The sequence below is a fragment of the Ambystoma mexicanum genome, chromosome 7p (assembly GCF_040938575.1).
Source record: "Ambystoma mexicanum isolate Mex_15411 chromosome 7p, UKY_AmexF1_1, whole genome shotgun sequence".
Lineage (NCBI taxonomy): Eukaryota > Metazoa > Chordata > Amphibia > Caudata > Ambystomatidae > Ambystoma > Ambystoma mexicanum.
Window position 1 is genome coordinate 747,404,824 of NC_090939.1, and position 19,522 is coordinate 747,424,345.

The window sequence follows — 19,522 nt, forward strand, 5'->3', positions numbered from 1 at the left end:
CATGCTTTGCTGCCCTGTGCACAAGCCACACCCACGTTCTGCATGGTGGCTCACGCAAGACACTTGGCCTCTCGCAGTGACGTGAAAAGTCATATAGATTGTTCAGCATTTTATATCAAAAATGGGTAGGTACCCTCTTTTTTGTTATCAGGGGGCCTGTCTCCTGAGGGCGAAAACTATGAAAACAAAGAGAAAAGAACGCCCAGACTACCATGCCCTTGCAAGCGCGGTGGGGTTGAGCGCAGATTTGGTCAGAAACTGAAGGACATTACTCAACAGTAGAGATGGTCAGCGTACGTTAAAAAAACATTTTAATTTAAGAAAACAGACGAACAAAATTGCAATCTCAAAAGACACATGTCAACAATATGCCAAAATAGATTCAAGTACAAAAAAGGCCACTTTAAATGGCTGAATAAAATCCTACTACGGAAAAATCTAGAGCATAATACATATATTGCGTGATGTTAGTAACAGTGTGATCAGCATTTCACTGTGAGATCACACTTGACATTGATTTTTCAGCATGCCATATATACAATCATTTCCTGCACAAGACTATCAGTATTGTTGACCCCAAGATCTTCTACTGGTAGGTATACACAGGGCAAGCCGCCAAAGTATACTGAAAATATTACACTAACACAGAGAAGTATGTCTTCTGGAGCCGATGACATATTAAATATTGTTTGGAAAACTTAACATGCCCCCTGCAACTGCAATTGACCAGAAAATAAAAATACAGATAGATTTGCCAGGCTCGAGTCAAAATTCCGAGAAGATCCCTCTGACATAATTTCCTGAGAAATGACTGGGCTCAGGATCAAAACAACAAGTGAAGGAAAGACCATAACAACAACTGCCATTAACAACATGACCATACACACAAGAACTAAAATAATCACAGCAGAAATGTTATTAAACATGTGGTGTCATGTGTGCTCATTATAACCTCAGACTATGATCATGCAAAATGGTGGCTGCCCTGTGTTGGCTTCTGTTTACCCCCTGCAGGTCTGGAGGGCTTTTACCAAAAGTACACTCTGTGCACTTTTGATTTTGATGAGAGACTGCCAGACATAGGCCATTAATGAGCCCCGAGATGCCCTATAGTTCTGGGGAAGAAGGAAACCCCTCTGGTAATCCTCAAACGTTCTTCCTTTGTGGCGTCCCCCCTTCACTCCATCCACCGTTCCTATTCCCTTCTCCTTTCCATTATTCTATTGCCCCCCCACTAGCAGATTGAAGTGCCTCATGGCAGGATTAAGGAGCTAGATAAGATGATGACATACACATAAAATGTGACCTGTGGGACCTCTACTTTTTCCTTGACCCGAGAGTGGTCGCTGCATTGGCATGTGCGGAAGTGTTTTGCAATGGGCAAATGCTGCCCATTTTGAGACGTTCAAACACTCAGTGACAGATTCTGAAAAGTTTTTTGGGTGCAGGTGTTCAGATGCGCTAGCACAACTCATGGCTTGTGCCAAAAACAAGGAGCAGCCCAATCCACAAAGGACATCGTAATGGCTGGGAGCCAGTCGCACAAGATATGCAATGGGGCTGGCCGGAGCGCCTTTCTCCCTCATGTCCAGTCCCCCTGGAAAGCACAGGTCTCCTTTGAGAATAAGGTGACCCTTGCATTTCTACATCGAGTAAAAATGAATAAGGGCTTTCCTCATTTGCGCACATTTTTGAGAATCCTCCCCTTAGAGTGTTCCTGGAGTCAGAAACAGAACAGGGAACTAGAGCGCAAATATCTATTTTCTGGAACAGAGCAATCTAGGTGATGTTTCATGAGTACTTGTTGCCGAATCAAAGAGTATTACTTTTGAAAATGTCAAGATGCATGCAAAACAAAAGTGGTGATGGCTGGAAGGTTTGGAATTAATCATAACCTCTGGCATTGCTCTGGGCAACCCTCCAGACCATCAGGCTATACTGCCTCTTTTGGGTGGGACCAAGCATGATTTGCATATGGTCTTTACCCTTTTGTAATGGCTTGGCAGGCTGAAGAACAATGGTCTGGAGGGTTGCCCAGGGCAATGCCAGAAGTTAGGATTAATTCCAAACCTTACAGCCATCACCTCTTTTGTTTTACGTAAGTCACCCCGAGAGGGATGGATATGCCCAGACGTGGGTCCCGTGCCTGCTGGGCTTACAGACCCAAGCTACTCCTCACTGATGAGGCCCAAAAAGGCTGAAACATGTTTTGGGATGCTTGTGGTCTCATACAGAAGGGATGTGACCTAGCAGTTCGGGCTGGACTGCCCCTTTTGGGTGGGACCAAGCCTGATTTGCATATGGTCTTTCTCCTTTTGTAATGGCTTGGCAGGCAAAGAACGGTGGTCTGGAGGGTTGCTCGGAGGAATGCCAGAGGTTAGGATTAATTCCAAACCTTCCAGCCATCACCTCTTTTGTTTTGCATTTCAAGATTTCAAGCTTTCATGCTGATAAAATAGCTCAGCGGGTTGAGTGCTCACTGCTGAAATCTGAGTGTGATCTGCAGGTCACAGGTTCAAATCCCAGCAAGGCCAACTCAGCCTTTCATCCTTCCAAGGTCGATAATTTGAGTTGGGTGATATTGTATGTAAAAATATGTGCTCTGTAACGCTCTTTGGATAAAGGCACTATATAAATAACACACCATATATCAAGATGTAGCCAGTAGAAATGAAAAGCCTTACAGAGAGCGCATTCCAAATGTTAAAAAAGTAGTTTCCTTATTGCCATTTTCGACCCCAGCTGGCATCCCCATGTTGAAATGTATAACTTTTCAGAAAAGTAAGAATGGTTTATTTTTCTTTCCAACTGTGGCCTGAATGTGAGAGGATCAAGACCCCCTTCATTGCCATGCACTCAGAGGCCAGGCCAATGGCAGAAGGCGCTATATCAATATCGTATAACAAAACATATACAAATAACGCTATACAAATCACATAAAATAACACAACTTCAGTGATGGCCATCCTTGATTGCCTCCAAAAATCAGTGCCTCTGAAAGCAAGTGTCATCCCTGGTTGCATTAAGCAATGACCCAAGCCGGAGGAGTCACCTGAGGCCCTGTCAGGAAGTGTGACTGGGTGAAGCCACTTTGAGAGCTGCAGAAGACCTGCTAAAATGTTGGACAGCTCCACGTAGGCTGAGACGAGGGCACACCAGTGAACAGAAGCTTGGTGTCAAAGATCACTGGAGTCAGTCATCCTGCTACTGCTATATCATTTGGGGACCTTTATCAGTAGCAGAGGCAGCTATTGGCGCCGGGGGGGGGGGGGTGAATAATAGGGCACCAGGGGAGGCTGGAGGCACACTGGGCAGCCGCCTCTCCTGTCCCTCCACTGGCTCTGCCGCTGGATCAGGGGTCGACTGGCAGATTGAGAACTCAGAAGATTTCCAGGTGGGCCTCCTTTTCTGGATTTCTGCTTCTCATATCCTTTCTCCCATGCACCCTGTCAGCTTCCTTCCATCTCTCCTCATATTAGCCCGTCCCATAGCACAGCGAGTAAAGTGCTCTCTTTGACATCTGTGCTAGAGCCTGCTGAGGCAGGTTCGAATCCTGGCTGGGCCAAACTCAGCTTTTTATCCTTCCAAGGTCGATAAATGAGCACCACACACCGTGGGTAACAATAAGCAGCGCTCAGATGCCTGAGGGTTTGTAGCGCTATATAAATGCTAAATTATTATTATTATTATTATCTCCCACATCACTTTGAAGTCATGTCTTAAAACATACCAGTATGTTATTCTTCACTCTTAACAAATGTTATTTGTCAGTTTTATGTTATGTTTAACTATTTTAAATGCCTATTTCGTGTAAATGTGCTTTAACATTCGGCATTTGTACACATTTTTTCAAATGTTTATTTTGGAGCCCCCCCCCCACCCCAACCCCCCCAGCCTCCCAATCCTTCTGCTTTCTTGCATGGTTTAGTCTGGAGACACTTTGAAAAACATGTATGGTTCTCAGTCCACACCGGCCCATGATCACACCAAAAAAGTATCAATAGGACCAGCACTGGTGGGTTTCATCTCAGAATATGTAGGGAGCGTCCCAGTGAAGACACTTACCGAGAGGAACTAGAGTGATAGGAACCTGTCAGCAGAGCATCAGGAGAGAGCATCGGGAGAGAACATCGGGAGAGAACATCGGGAGAGAGCATCGGGAGAGAGCATCGGGAGAGAACATCGGGAGAGAGCATCGGGAGAGAGCATCAGGGGAGAACATCGGGAGAGAGCATCGGGAGAGAACATCGGGAGAGAGCATCAGGAGAGAACATCAGGAGAGAGCATGGGGGAGAACATCGGGAGAGAGCATCGGGAGAGAGCATCGGGAGAGAGCATCGGGAGAGAACATCGGGAGAGAACATCGGGAGAGAGCATCGGGAGAGAGCATCGGGAGAGAACATCGGGAGAGAGCATCGGGAGAGAGCATCGGGAGAGAACATCAGGAGAGAGCATCGGGAGAGAACATCGGGAGAGAGCATCGGGAGAGAACATCAGGAGAGAGCATCAGGGGAGAACATCGGGAGAGAGCATCGGGAGAGAGCATCAGGAGAGAACATCGGGAGAGAGCATCGGGAGAGAGCATCGGGAGAGAGCATCAAGAGAGAGCATCGGGAGAGAGCATCAGGAGAGAGCATCAAGAGAGACCACCAGGAGAGAGCATCAGGAGAGAATCGCTAACCAGTGCACAGCAAAGGGATGTGTTTGTTCCAGTGAAGATTGGAACCACAGGCCTTACAAGTTGAAATCAGTGGGAGGGCCTTCCATAAGGAAGCTGGGAGTAGAGGAAAGCAGAGCAGGCCAAGAGCACTGGAAATAATCTGCATCCGCCTGCAGCCACACTGCCAGCTGCATGCAGGGAGCCAGGGGCCACTGGAGCCAGCAGCGAGCTGCATCGCTGGGCATTGCTGTGCATCTTAAAGGGAAGATGGAAAGCGTTTGCTTCATCCGCCGATAACAGAAGGTGGGGTGGGTGGGGGGTCGGGGGAGTGTGTGTTTGTGTGCGTGCGTGCGGTCAACCCCCATTTCAGGATTCACAAGGAAGTCCCAGGCACTGGCAATGAGTGACGTTTCCCCATCTGGAACTGTACCACTCATCGCAAACCCAGTACTCTGTCAGGGCCGCCAGTGCCAGGGGGCACAGTGCATCAAGATTTGCTGAACTGTGCTGGGCCACACTGTTCAGTAGAACGTTAATCAAGTCAGCAGAGTGATTGCCCTCCCATGGCACACCAGGCTCCAATTCAGTTAGTGTGTAGCGAGTAACCACCCCCTGTAGGGCCACGCAACACACACACACACTTCAGTACTTGGCCCCTAGCGTATGGTGCCCAACTAGGCAGATGCCAGTTTCGCCTGCCGTGTATGTGAACACCCGAGCAGCTTCAGGTAGGCACCTGCATGTATCGCCCAATCGCTGAACAGTGGCACTATTTCTGCTGCATCCAGGCTCATGATCGAAGATGCAAAGATGTTACACTCATTCCAAGACATCCCCGCACAGAGGAGATGCTAATCACATGCTTTCTGTGCTATTAGAATCCGTAGCTGTAACGCTGTCTGCCGAGTGCGATTGCGCCGTACATGCACCACGGCTGTTATTGTGTAAGTTTGTAGCGCCATTACTGTCTCCCCTTCTTGCTCCCACTGGCCTCTCAGCCAATAGCCAAGCAGGGAATATGCGGTACCATACCCCGAAGTAGAACCCACTTACATCATTGCCACGTGTGTATGGAGAGGATCCATTACCCAACTCAAGGACTTTGTACTTGATAGTGACCTGATAGTGACCTTAACTATTGTAACTTCCATTGCTGATATAACATGTCTCCAGGTCTTTTAGTATTTTTTGGTAAAAAAAAATATAAAATGGGGCAAACATGGTTTTCTGTATATTTTAATAAGATAATTGATATATGTATTGCTTAGGAGTTGTGGATCATTTACATTTGGACATATATTTTCCGTGTATGCTAATAATCTTACATTTATAACAAATCCGTGTTTTTCATATTTGTTTGCAGGAAGATTGCTTAATGCTGTAAGCGCCCAGACAAGCAATCTACTAATGGACCTAAAACATGTGTACGCCCTAAAAGACCCTTCAGAAAATGATGGATTTTGCATATGGATGGAAGTATGTTAACATGCCATTAAATAAAAGGCTATTGTCTATTGTGATGCCTCCCCGTGTCCAGACTGGTTGCTATGTAATTCAATTGACAAGTGGAGGCCTGACTGGAGACGAGGGCATTTGAGATGAACTGTGAATCTTTGGAACAGTGAACGTTGAAGGTTCAGTGCAAGCTCGTCTGCTTTTACCACTGAGCTCCTTTAGATGGTTCTGCAATCTTGAAGGATTTTAAACCTTTCAGCCCAATATAGGTTTTGAAAATGAGTGAAACAGAAACAAGACAGGCAGAAGCTGATCATATATTTTATAAAGGGATTAGTACAACTAGATCCAAAGATTCTTCAACAGAAACACTTCATGAAAAAAGTGTGTGACAGAAACAGGTGTATACAAATAACGTATTAAGTGGTGGGAGAAAACTTGTTTTTTTTAACCAAGAATGTACAACATAAATGCACCATGAGGGGCATAAGATAGCATATGATCCTGTCTTAGAAAAAATGGAAATAGAGCCTACTGGAAGAATTGACTGTGGTTTAAAATGTCAAACAAGATTTACTATGACCTCTTCTCAAATGAATTCTAAAGATACTTTCTATCATGCCGTCATCAAAGATATGATACAAAGTGGCGGATCAAATACAGAATCAAGAAATGGGCACCCCAAAGTCGCATAAACTATCATTAAAGGTACAGGCAGCTCTTTCTTCCCCCAATAGAATGACACATTGGTAATTAAAGAGGCCGATAAGAGAGGAAAAATTGTAATTACTAAAACAATGATTATGTACAAGAAGCACTATGTTATGTTATGCTATTGTGATTTGTACCACACACCGCAGCCATTTTTTATGGCCTCCAGGCACTCAATTGGATCTGTAAAGGAAGGGGGTTGGGATGTTTTTTTTTTAGTAAGGCTGAGAGGGAAATTGCAAGAGAGTTTTGATGTGCTGTTGGTAGCTTCGGTTCAGAAAAAACTGTGACTGTGTCCTGGTATGATTTTGGTTGATTGACTTTTGTGTGAGGTTTTGTGGTTGTATGAGGGTGTTTTATGTCCCTCTTGGATGTCAGGGAGAGTTGCTAGAGGGCCTGTAGTTTGGGGGTTTTGTGGTGAGGTCTGCGTCATGTTACTTTGTCAATACCAGGTTGTATCCCTTTATTGGGAACTCAATAATGACCCAACTTCCAATTTTAACCTGATTCTGCAAAACACAATAGATGATTGGCTTTCAGAAGGCCTATTGAGTAATTAGGGATACAGACATTGCCTTAATTTACAGCCTACAAAAGCAATTGTATATATTTTACCCAAAATACATCAATTAGGTTGAATATAAATTTCCACCATGCCGACCTATTCTTCGAGGAGTCAATTTACGAATGAAAGGATCTATGAATTTATTTATAACATACAACATCATACATCCTTTTGTACAACAATTATCCATATTTATAGAAGATTTAATGGATGTAATCAATAAAATACAAAATGTTGTGGTCTAGGATCTTCACTTTCATAACCTTTGATGTAGTATCGTTGTATACTTCGATCCAGCATGCAAAATGTGTGGAATGTATTGAGTATTTTCTAAAACAGAGGTCCATCAGTCTTTTTGAGCATAAAAAGATAATATTGAAATCTCTCAAATTCACATTAAGGAGCAACATTTTCTTTTTTTAATGATCGACTATACAGACAAGTACAGGAAGTGGTCACAGGAGCCAAGTTTGTCACAAATTATGCCAAATTGGCAGTGGGTCATTTGGGATAACACATCATTGAAGGCTTCAGAACAATGAAGACAGGTCTCGTCACCTTTTGTGACTGATTTCTTGAGACATCATCAAAATCTGAAATGGTACATTAGAGGTATTGGACTGTTTCACGGAATTCATCAATAACAATGACTAGAGCCTCCCATTCATTAGAACTACAAAAGGCTCTAGCATTCACTTCTTGGATCGAGTCATCTACATTAAGAATGATCTAATTCAAACTTAATTTTATTGTAAAACAACAGCTGCCAACTCAATATTACCCGCAACACATGCCCGCTGGCATAAACAAATTTCCAGCATCGCATAAGGGGACTTTTTACAGATTCTATGAAATTTCAATGATGGCCAGATATTCATAGACCAGGCAGACTTTTCAACCAAATGACCAAAATACAGGGAAAATAAAAGGACAACTTTGATTGATGCTTTTAAGCAATCGTCATCTAAAATTCAGCAAACTGTTTTTGTTAAGAAGAACATAAATATTGTTAACACTAACCTATTACGATTTCTGACCATGTTTAATTACAGGAGCACGACTATTTACACAATACTTGAGAAAGACTTGACTATTCTTAGCCTTAATACAAAAAAAGAACTTGCAGATTTATGTTGGGTAACCAAACAAGTGCAACCTACAAAAGGCAAACAACTTGAGATCAAAACTATGTCCTTGTTTCTTGCGGACTATTAGACCTACAATTAACTGGCTTTCAACAACAGTTTTTTAAAAATGTGATAATGGCAAAGCATGTCAAAACCAAAGCTGTACAGCATGGGAATATGGACAAAATTACAATTTCACAAATGGTTATGCTATGCATATTATATTTGTTATAAAATGTGGTTTTGATAAATTTTATATGGGAAGTACCATCGTAGCACTTAAACTATGAATGTATTAACACCTTTTGGCACTAAAGAACCAAGAGCAGAGGTACCCACACTCAAGCCTTTGAATGAATAGGCATAAAGGCAATAATATCTTCTGAATCAGATGTGTATGAATACCTGTAACCACAATGTTGATTGATTATTGAATTTACGACAACAGTAGGTAATTGCAATCACTGAAAGGCGAGCCTTGGAAATTGGATTAGGGGACGACTTGGAACTATGTATTTTCCTTTAATAGCTTTACCCCAAAAAGCAAATCAGACGGAATACGTATAGCAGGCAGGTTAATATGGGGGAAATGGTTGGGTTTATGAACTCTGACCTTTCTGTGGCTTCTTATGTAGATTTTGCTGTTCAGAACTTGTGTGAAATCATGAACATTATTTGTCAATTCTCGTTTACAGTTTCATGACTAGGGACTACAGACACATCACTGTATGTCCTTTATAATGCAATCAGCACTTGCATGTTTGCATAGGCTGTGCCCAAATAGGGGACTGTTTACATTCTATAAAACTACAATCAGTAAACAGCTTTTTTCACTTACATGATTGATCAGTGTGACTTTAGTATATGTGGAATACTAGGAGAGGTATTCCTCCTTGTTTATACCCCACCCCCCATATCCTCTAATTGGCTATTACCGTGGTCTCATATATCTGTTTATATTCAGCAGGATTGGCTCGCCCATGTCTTTCTTAGATTGTCATGGTGATATAAAATTAGGAAATAACGAATACTTGTCATAAATCTCCCCCCGTCTCACCTGGGATCGCTTCTTGCTCTGTTCCGCGGGAGGATTCCTCTTGTGGGCGGATCGGGTCTTATATAGGCTCGCACGAGTCTCGTTCGACTCCAGCGCGCGTTCAGAGTTCCAGGAAGGTCGCAGTCACAGGATGTCCAGGAAGGAAGTAGCGGTTGCTAGGTTTGAGGATTCCAGGAGCAGATTTAGAGGGGAAAGGTGGAAGGAAAGAAGAAGGGACCAGGAACTAGGAATAGTGGATTCGCCGAACAGCACACACACGTCTAGCCACTACCCAGTGATAGCGTTGAGACGCGCGGGGCCGCGGGGGCATGGCCATTTTATAGAACGTGCCGTGTCCGACGTAAAGGCTGGTGCGAGGCAAGTCACTTGGCATGGCCATGTTGGGAGTAACAAGGAATACATGCCCTGTCGCGATAAGGACCAGGAAGTCCAGAAAGGGCAAGTTCTATGGGTCATGACAGCATGCCTCCTCCGAAAACCTGTTCCACCAGGTTTGCCCGGGTGTATGAGATGGAATCTTCTAAGCAATCGAGGGGTATTTAGGTTAGAAACTGGTTCCCAGGTTCTCTCGCTAGGAGGATATCCTTTCCATTCAACCAGGTATTGAAGTCGACCCCATTTATACCTGGAATCGCATATTCTGGACACTCCATATTCCAGTTGATTGTCCACAATGACAGGACTGGGTCTGCAGGTTTTGCGGATGGATCGGATGTAGGGTTTCAATAGAGAAGTGTGAAAGACTGGGTGTATTCTCTTCCAGGAGTGTGGTAGCTTGAGCCGGAATGAGACAGGATTGATGATTTCCTTTATGGAAAATGGTCCATAGTACCGGGGGGCTAATTTGTTTGGCCATAGATGTCGTGGTAATAGCTTCGAGGACAACCAGACTTGATCACCAATGGAATAAGAAGGCGCTGGTCTTCTTTTGGAGTCCGCATAACGCTTAGTGCGTGTCTGGGCCTTTTCCAATTGTTCCTTGGCTTCCTTGTTTATGTTGATGAGAGTCCCAATCCATGAGTCGAGAGTAGGTACTGGTGTGGAATGTGGAAGAACAGAAGGTAAAATGGACGGGTGAAATCCTTGACTGCAATAGAAAGGGCTGACCTTGACAGCTGAGTGATCAGAATTGTTGTAGGCAAACTCGGCCAAGGGCATAAGGAGAGACCAGTCATCCTGAACCTTGGTGGCAAAACAACAAAGATATTGCTCTAGGGTCTGATTTACACGTTCCGTGGCTCCGTTGGTTTGTGGGTGATAACCTGATGAGAGAGCGCGTTGGATCCCTAGAATACGACACAGATGTTTCCAGAATTGTGAGATGTATTGAGGTCCTCGGTCCGATATAATCTTGGTAGGAAGTCCATGAAGACGGAAAATGTGTTCCAGGAAGATTCCAGCAAGAACTGAGGAGGATGGTAGTTTATACAGAGGCGTAAAATGAGCCATGTGAGTGAACAAGTCGATGGTGACCATGATGGTCGTAAAGCCCCTGGAAGGTGGTAATTCCACAATAAAGTCTGTAGCAATGACTTCCCATGGTCTTGTCGGAACTGGAGGTTGCAATAGGAGGCCCGCCGGTCTCTTGCTATCGTGCTTGTTTTGGCTGCATATAGAGCAGGCTTGGACGTACAGCCGAACGTCGGACTTCATTTTTGGCCACCAAAATTGTGTTTGTATAATGCGGAGAGTATTGGTAATATCATGATGTCCGGAGTGAGGGGTGTCGTGGCAGAGATTTATTATCCTTTGTTGTAGTTTTTGTATCGGAATGACAAGGGTGTTATCCTAGAACAAATATCCATCCTTGGATCTCAGATTCCATTGATCTTTGTTTTTAAGTCCTTCCAGAACTCTGAGTATTGGGTTTGCATCCGCACTTCTTCCAAAAGGCTGACTGCTTGGGCTACAAAGATAGTGTGAGGAAACATCTTGGGATAGGCCCGGGCTTCAGTAGTTTAGTAATCCGGGCGCCGAGACAAGATGTCAGCGATTATATTTTGTGTTCCGGGAACATGGCTAATATGAAACTGGTACTGGACAATGAAAGGCCCAACGGGCTTGACGACTATTCCTACATTCCAAGGACTGTAGAACTTGAAGATTTCGATGGTCCGTACGAACCTGGACCGGATGTCTAGCTCCCAGGAGGCGATGTCGCCATTCTGTGAAGGCTTGGCGGATGGCTAATAGCTCTTTTTCCAAGACGGAATAATGTGTCTCACTGGGGGTCAGAGTTCATGATAGATAAGCGATGGGGTGTTCCAATTTGTCATCAAACTCTTGTTTTAAGACTGCTCATATGGCATAGTTAGAGGCATCCGTTTCTACTAGAAATGGCCGATTAATATCGGGCTGAGCTAGGATGGGGGCTTGAGTGAATTCTGTTTTTAGGCATTAAAAGGCCTTGTCTTGAGATATAGACCAGAGGAAGGGGGTGTCTTTTTTCAAGAGAGCGGTGATCGGTTGTACAATTTCAGAAAAGGTGGGTATGAATTTCCGGTAGAAGTTGGCAAGTCCCAGGAAGGATTGAACCGTTTTCACGGAAGTGGGGGTCGGCCAGGACAGTATGGCCTTTACCTTCGAGTGATCCATACCAATCCCTTCTAGACTAAGGACAAACCCCAGGTAATGAACAGAAGTAACGTGAAAGAGGCATTTCTCAGGTTTGGCCAGGAGTCTATGTTCTCGTAGTCGTTGTAAGACTGCCTTCACGTGTTCTTCATGCTTTAACATATCTTTGGAAAAAATCAAGATATCGTCCAGGTAGACGATGGCGAAAAAAACCAGCATGTCAGAGAACACCCTATCCATGAAGCGTTGGAAGACTGCGGGGGCATTAGCAAGTCCAAAAGGCATGACCAGGTATTCGTAATGTCCAAAGGGTGTTCTAAAGGCTGTCTTCCATTCGTCTCCTTCCCTAATACGAATCAAATGATAGGCACCTCTGAGGTCCAGTTTCGTGAAGATGATAGCTCCTCCCACTGCCTCCAGTATATCCAGGATCAAGGGTAAGGGGTAACGGTCCTTGAGGGTACACTGAATTGATCCATGGTAATCGAGGCAAGGTCTGAGTTCCTTGGTGTCTTTTTTGGGAACAAAGAACAGCAAGGTTCCGGCTGGAGATTTCAATGGTCTTATGGTGCCGTTTTCAAGGTTGGTATCCATGTATTCTCGGAGGGTCTTTTTTTCCAGTTCGGATAGGATAAACATCCTCCCAAAGGGAATCACTGCTGCAGGCTCTGTGTCTATGGCGCAGTCTTCGGGCCTATGAGGGGGTAAGGCCTGTACTATGGCGTTTGAAAAGACATCAGCATAATCCTGATAAGCCCTTGGCACCTGAACAATGTTGGAAACCCTGAGTGTCTCTGATTGATCAGTGGGAGTAGCATTGGATGACATCAAGGAAGGACTTGAGGACAAACAATGAGATAGACAATACTCTGAACCCAGAAATAAGGATCCCGCTGTCCAATTGATGTATGGATTGTGCTTCTATAACCAGGGCATGCCCAATACCGTGGGGTAATGGGCTGATTTGATGATATCAAACTTTAGCAGTTCCTGGTGATGATTTATTGAAAGTCGTGTTTCCTTGGTCTGTAAAGATATGGGTCCTGAACTGAGGGGTCTACCATTAATTGCCTCCACAGGTTGCATTGTATTCCGAGCTTCATATGGAATATGGTACCTAAAGACCCAATCTTGTTCGATGAATACTCCCATAGCCCCACAATCCACCTGAGCCAGTATGGGATAGGCTCCCTTCTTTGGTAATGATATGAAGGCTTGGAGAACCACTAGATTGTTCCGTCCAGGTGAGTTTAAGGATGGAATAGATGTGGAGCAAACATCTCTCTCCTGACACCTCGCTCCATCTAGGATTGGGAGCTGGCGTTTCCCGAATGCCGTGGAGGGGCTAGAGGACATTCTCTAACAAGGTGTTTATCCGAGGCACAATACATGCACAGGCCTGTGTGGATCCTTCTCATCGTTTCTTGTGGGGAAATAGGTCCACGGAAGGCTCCTATTTGCATGGGTTCCGGATCAATATCAGGGGTTGGGGCAGGATCGGTTTTTACAGAAGTCTTAAGGAAGTTCTTTTGAAAGGGTATCTTGGTCTTTCTTCTTTCAGCCTTTCTTTCCTGGATTCGGAAGTCTATTTGCATGGATAGATCCATAAGAGCCTGGAATGAGCTAGGACGAGCCACTCTGGCTAATTCATCCTTTATATCCTCATCTAGACCCCTGCAAAATAGAGTGAAACTTGCTTCTGAGGACCAATCTGCTTCCTTGGCCAATTGTTTGAATCTAGTAACATACATTAGCATATCCTGGGATCCCTGTCAGAAATCAAGTAACCGTTCCTGAGCACTATAAACCTGTTCTGGGCAGTCGAACATAGTTTTGAGTGCCTGAATAAATCCATCATAATCATCCAGGAGGGCATCTCCAGTGTTGACTAGGGGAGTGGCCCAGGTAAAATGCGTTCCCTGTGAGGTGCGAGATTATGAAGCCCACCTTCGCCCTGGAAGTTGAAAAATAGTAGGGCTTAAAAGTAAAATGCACCAAGCAGGAATCCAGGAATCCACGTAAGGACTTTGCCGAGCCATCATATTTGTCTACCACTCCACCCAGTGTAAGCGGAGTCGCGAGACAAAACTAGTTGCTTTAAAGCGGCATTCTCCGCTTTTAAGTTCTGCACTTCAGTTGTTAGTTCTTGCATGCCATGCACAAGGTCCTGGACTGCTTTCTCCATAGCAGTATCAGTGTCGGTCGTTTGGTGTCTCAAACTGTCATAAATCTCCCCCCGTCTCACCTGGGATCGCTTCTTGCTCTGTTCCGCGGGAGGATTCCTCTTGCGGGCGGATCGGGTCTTATATAGGCTTGCACGAGTCTCGTCCGACTCCAGCGCGCGTTCAGAGTTCCAGGAAGGTCGCAGTCACAGGATGTCCAGGAAGGAAGTAGCGGTCGCTAGGTTTGAGGATTCCAGGAGCAGATTTAGAGGGTAAAGGTGGAAGGAAAGAAGAAGGGACCAGGAACTAGGAATAGTGGATTCACCGAACAGCACACACACGTCTAGTCACTACCCAGTGATAGCGTTGAGACGCGCAGGGCCGCAGGGGCGTGGCCAATTTATAGAACGTGCCGTGTCCGACGTAAAGGCTGGTGTGAGGCAAGTCACTTGGCACAGCCATGTTGGGAGTAACAAGGAATACAAGCCCTGTCGCGATAAGGACCAGGAAGTCCAGAAAGGGCAAGTACTATGGGTCATGACAATACTTTGAAGATTCGACTGACAATACCATGGGCAAAAAATGGCTTACATCAAGACACAATCTTCATTTTGTTAAATTTATTTCATTTAGAATTACATGGAAACTCCATTTCTCTTGCTTAAACGCCATTTTGGCTTTTCTTGCCTCTTTTTTCACTTGTAATATGACTGCAACTTTAACCCACTTTTCAAATAAATTAAATTAAAAAAAAAACACTAGTCCATGCATGTGCCACATTTACAAATGATGTCTCCATGTATACTTCCAATTGGGTGGCACTTTGAATCCATATTCTAAATTAGAAATGTTGGCCTGTGCATTTGGATTACATCAGTTCTCCCATGCGAACATCCAATTTGTTTTTTTATACTGTCATTCACTGTTTAGAATTCCTCACAAGATGCTGGGATTGTTTCCACCGTACAGCGCCTTGGTGTAAAGCGCTCTATAAATAAATAAATAAATAAATAAATAAATCAAATTATGGAGCACTGCACTCCAATGTGGGACCCTGGTTATGGCATCCCTGTATGTGTATGGAGTGGAACCATGTCCATCTTGGGACCCCGTTATTGGTAATCACTATAACTATTGAAACTGCAGATTGAAGGTGCCACCTGGAATATTTTTATTATGTGGTTCAAATAATTTGACAAACATGTTTTTAATGTTTTTATCTGCATGTTTTAATCAGATAATTCATATATTTATTGGTCTGGATTTGTAGACCCCATGAAAATGCACTTGACATACAGGTACTGTTTGAACACTCGCAGGTGCTTTTGCATTTTCTAAAATGTTTTGAGTGTTTCAATTTGTATCTTTGGGTTTCTCCTGGAGTCTACATGACAGCATTTGAAGGTGGGCTTTCAGCACGTGTTTCTTCTTTGGTATACCACATGCGGTCATTTGTTTATATTTGGAAATTATTTTATGTGCATGCTAATATTTGTTATAGATCATTGGTTTTCCATATTTTTGACAGGAAGATTGCTTAATGACGTAAGAGCTCTGACGAGGGTCCATCTATTGAACACAAAACAAATATATGTTCTAAAAGGCTTTGTAAAAGAGAATAATAGATCTTATGCATAGACTGGAGTATTATAACACGATAAATAAAAGGGCTTTTTTTTACTGTAACGCCTGCTGTCGTCTGGACTCATTTGAATGTCATCATACACATATATGTAGATAGGTTACAAACACTTTAACATATGTCCTTCCCCAGAAGTTGTTAATACAATATTTTTGTTTTCAGAATCAGTGCAGCTTGCAGAGTGGCATTGGCTTATATATGTAATGTTATTACCCCATGGGTCTCTTATCCAATTCCTCAGGTGGAACAATCCGACCGCTATCATCCAGTGAGGTATTTGACGATCCGCACGGCTGGTGTACATTCGCCTGGGCTTTTTGAATGATGGCAGATCAACCTCTGGGAAATGTGTGGGGCTAATCCGCACTCATTTTCCTATGCTCACCGCATGACATACACATAGACCTGGATACACAGGGTGAACACAAACTACAGGCGCCGTCCCCCCTGTCATATTTAGTTGTAAAATGACAGCCAAGAGTACATCAAGGCATCTCAGAAGGGAGTAGGCAAAACCTTCCTCCTGCCATGGCCAACCTAATTAACTAACAAAGGCTCTGTGGATATGCCCTGTCCCTTGTTAGCTGCTGGTGGCAGCGTTGCATACTATTCAGAGTTAAAGGGATGGTCTAGTAAAAAAATTTATTTAAAAAATAGATAGGCAACATAAAAAAAAAATACTAGCATTCTCCGTTTTAAAACTTCCTATGTAAAATTTTGAGCTATTCAAGCACAAAATTCGCAAAAGCAAGCACATGGGCGCATCCATTTTGTGAAATGGAGGCCCTCCTGTGCTGGCTTTTGCTTTTGCGGCACTAATGAAGGAAAAGCCAGCCAGCTGTAGTAAACAAAAGCTACCGCTGGGTGGCTTTCCCTTCATTAGTGCTGTAGGCGGAGGACGGGGACCGGAGACCAGAGCAGGAAAGCTGCAGCTGAATCTCGGTAAGTGCTATTTATTTTTTTTTTAAAATGAGCACTAGCTGCGTTTTTTTTCTCTAAGTTTTCTGGGCTGGAGGAGCCCAGAAAACTTAGAAATAAAACCGCAGCTTTAAAAACGTATTTATGTTTGCGGTCGCTTTTGAAGCGACCGCAAACATAAATACAACGTTATTGTGTTGGAAAACGCTGCGGTTTTTCTTTCCAAGTTTCTCAGGCTCCTCCGGCTCGGAGGAGCCTGAGAAACTTGGAAAGAAAAAACGCAGCGTTTTCCAACACAACCGCGTGTGTTTCTGCCTGCTGTGGCTATCACTTTGGGTCTCGGGTGCTCGGAGACCCAAAGTGAAAGCCACAGCAGGCAGAAACACAACGCGGTTATGTTTACATGCCGCGTAGTGTTTCTACCTACAGCTGATTTCCCAAATGGGAAAGCAGATTCAGGCAGAAACAACGCAGTTGTTTTCCGCAATGCCGCGTTGTTTCTGCCTGAATCTGCTTTCCCAGATTCCCCACGGGGAGCCCGAGAGCCCCAAATGGGAAAGCAGATTCAGGCAGAAACAACGCGGTTGTGTTGGAAAACGGTGCGGTTTTTCTTTCCAAGTTTCTCAGGGTCCTCCGAGCCGGAGGAGCCTGAGAAACTTGGAAAGAAAAACCGCAGCGTTTTCCAACACAATAACGTTGTATTTATGTTTGCGGTCGCTTCAAAAGCGACCGCAAACATAAATACAACGTTTTTAAAGCTGCAGTTTTATTTCTAAGTTTTCCGGGCTCCTCCAGCCCGGAAAACTTAGAAAAAAAACTGCAGCTAGTGCTTATTTAAAAAAATAAATAAATAGCACTTACCGAGATTCAGCTGCAGCTTTCCTGCTCTGGTCTCCAGTCCCCGTCCTCCGCCTACAGCACTAATGAAGGGAAAGCCACCCAGCGGTAGCTTTTTTTTACTACAGCTGGCTGGCTTTTCCTTCATTAGTGCCGCAAAAGCAAAAGCCAGCACAGGAGGGCCTCCATTTCACAAAATGGATGCGCCCATGTGCTTGCTTTTGCGAATTTTGAGCTTGAATAGCTCAAACTTTTACATAGGAAGTTTTAAAACGGAGAATGCTAGTATTTTTTTTTATGTTGCCTATCTATTTTTTAAATAAACATTTTTACTAGACCATCCCTTTAATTCCACGGGCGGCCTGGTCGCCTGACTAACAAAAGAGACAGGAAACCCCAACAACCTTTGATATGCAGTCTGTCAACCTGAAGCCAGTTGCTGCCACTCAGTATCAAGGGGAGTGACCTGTCATGTCTGGGAAAATGTGTTTACAGTAGGCAACCACCGCAGGGGGACCCCATTCAGAAGGTACAAGTATGTTGATTAATGGAGACAAAGTTTGTTCTCGGCAAAGCTTCAAGGGAGACCTGACCTTTTAATCAGGAACCACAGAGAGCTCAATTAACCAGAGAGACCCTTTGATCCACAATAGACAGGAGGGTGGGTGGGACTTAGTATTACAGGTTTTCACCCACCTCTTTACCTTTTCTGTTGCAAAGCACATTGGTATGACCTCAGGCATATAAGAGTTTGTTGGTGGGGAACCAGGATTGGTTCATTAATGTAGGTGTAGCCTACACCAATCACTGTGGCCCATTTGGCTTTAATAGAGGGCTGAGCCCCTCTTTTGGGCAGATCATCTGAAGACTTTGCAAGGAGTAACAGGAAGAACTAATTTGGACCCTGGCTGAAGGTACAGTCTGCCTTACAGCTTATGCCAGTGAAGGAAGGCCAGGATTTCCAAAGAGGGAAGCAAGATCCCTCCCCTAAACATCTCTTAGGGAACAGAGGGAGAGAGACTGAATCCAGAGGACCCTGCAGCAGCTCCAGAACCGGTACCCAGCCAGCACACAGCTTGCCCTGCTAGGCTCTGCAAGCAAGCTTCCTAGGTGGGAAGTTCCAGAGAGTCTGTGAACCAAACCAAGGACAAGGCCGTTGCCTGCAACACTCTCCTCAGCTTTGAGCCATCTGCCTTAAAAGACAACACAAGCCCAGTGAAGAAGCTAGGAGACACCCACCTTAAAGGACATTTTTGAGCCTGTTAAGCCCCTCGAGCTGCAACCGGCTACACCGCTGACTGTTGTCATGCCACAGTTACTAACATTGTCCGAGATGTCTCGACCAGTGCTTCAGACCCACCGACCAGCATTTAGACAACGATTCCTGACCCGAACCATCATGAAGGCTAGCCTGCAGCCGTTTGCCCATCCTTGCGGGCTGAACCGCCTGCCGCCTGATACCTGCAGCTGTCTACCATCTTGAACTCTGTCGCAGGAGCTGCAAAGTGCTTTGAAAATAACTCGACCCTGTCAAGCACCAAGAACTTCTCCAAGCACAAGGTACATTGTGGTTCTGTTCCGCTGGTCCTTCTCGAAAGGCCCCTGGTGACATTTTATAACCCATTGCTCCCTTTGTGTTGAAACTAAGTATCCTTGAACTATTGTGATTAATAACTTTACCAACTACCCCCCTGTCAGTATCCAGAGTGCACCCCTTTTCCTTCTTGGATCGGTCTGTCCTCTGCATTCCTATAAGGGGTGGGTTATATTTTGTAGTATGCTAGAACTGTCTGTTGTGATAATAATACAGCAGA

At 44.5% G+C, this 19,522-nt stretch overlaps 1 protein-coding gene and 1 long non-coding RNA gene across 2 annotated transcripts in view; one reads left to right on the forward strand and one right to left on the reverse strand.

Annotated features, from left to right (window-relative positions):
* Positions 1-6,184, forward strand: part of LOC138526296 (uncharacterized) — a 317,289-nt gene extending 311,105 nt beyond the window's left edge. The window contains exon 3 of the long non-coding RNA XR_011283539.1: positions 6,024-6,184. This is a non-coding gene — a long non-coding RNA (uncharacterized lncRNA). The remainder of the gene's footprint in view (positions 1-6,023) is intronic.
* SH3RF3 (SH3 domain containing ring finger 3) overlaps positions 1-19,522 on the reverse strand; it is a 1,766,125-nt gene that overhangs the window by 509,445 nt on the left and 1,237,158 nt on the right. The gene's annotated exons all lie outside the window — the stretch shown is intronic.